The sequence below is a fragment of the Pteropus vampyrus genome, unplaced genomic scaffold (genome assembly GCF_000151845.1).
Source record: "Pteropus vampyrus isolate Shadow unplaced genomic scaffold, Pvam_2.0 Scaffold260, whole genome shotgun sequence".
Classification (NCBI taxonomy): Eukaryota; Metazoa; Chordata; class Mammalia; order Chiroptera; family Pteropodidae; genus Pteropus; species Pteropus vampyrus.
The window spans coordinates 1,211,076-1,212,158 of record NW_011889041.1 but is presented as its reverse complement, the minus strand read 5'-3'; the positions used below and the strand labels follow the sequence as shown (position 1 = coordinate 1,212,158).

The 1,083-nt window shown below is 35.5% G+C and overlaps 1 pseudogene; it reads left to right on the top strand.

Moving 5' to 3' along the window:
• Positions 1–603: 603 nt before the first annotated feature.
• On the top strand, positions 604–722 carry LOC111729384 (annotated as a pseudogene).
• The last annotated feature ends 361 nt before the right edge of the window (positions 723–1,083 follow it).

Below are 1,083 nucleotides of genomic sequence, written 5' to 3'. Positions count from 1 at the left end.
ACACCTGCTGGTCAGCGTTACTTCTGTTTCTTTTAAGAAATCCTGCCAGATTTGTCAGACTGAAACTATATACGCTCCATTAAAAGTCAGAGAAGACCATAATAATATTGAAATAAGAAACAAAAGTAGTATTGTTTCATTTTTGTTTTGAAGAATGAGAAAGTAAATCGAGAACAAGAAATAGCAAAAAAAGGCCATAGAAAAAATTATTTCTCTTTAGGGGACAATTTTATCCATCTCATTTTGTATGTGAGGTCTCTATTTTTTGTTGTTTATACTAATGATCATTACACAGTATATGAAAATAGGTGAAAAAATCTATTAGTTTAAGAAAATATTACTTTTATGTTTGTAATATTTATTTAGATTCAGGTAGTTTAAAAATTATAATTTTGATTTTAAAAACAATAAAAATGTACCACATAAATTGTTTTTGAAAAAGCAATTAAGACAATAAGATAACTGAAGAACACTGTAATAATTAGAGTCCCATCATTCAAAACAGAAAAATTCTAGGAACACTTATCTACAAAGGAACTATTTCCGAAAGCATAGGTAGCAGATAGGGGAACCACAGGAATACTACAGCACTTAGAAACAGCAGACTAAGGCCATACCACCCTGAACGTGCCTGATCTCGCCTGATCTTGGAAGCTAAGCAGGGTCAGACCTGGTTGGTACTTGGATGGGAGACCGCCTAGGAATGTCCGGTGGTGTAGACTAAAAAAAAAAAATAACAATAAATAATAAAAATAAAAGAGACAGCAGAACTTTTACTATGCAGAAGCTCAAAGACAACAGTGAGATCGGTGAATGGAACTCATAATCCATTGGGTAAAAAAATCTGCCTGGAGAAAACAGCAGTGATCTTTGGTGGAAAGACACCAGGATGATTGCAGGATGATCACCGAGGAAGAAATCAAAACCGTGACCTTATTCTCCTGCCTCCTTCTGATATGCAGGGCCTCCCATTGGTAAAATCGAGCTTGAAGAAGCCAGAAATCAAGGAAACCACTTAAAGCTGGGAAGGGATCTGGAGGGGCCAATGGGAGAAATCTGGCTCAAATCTACAAACACAGAAGT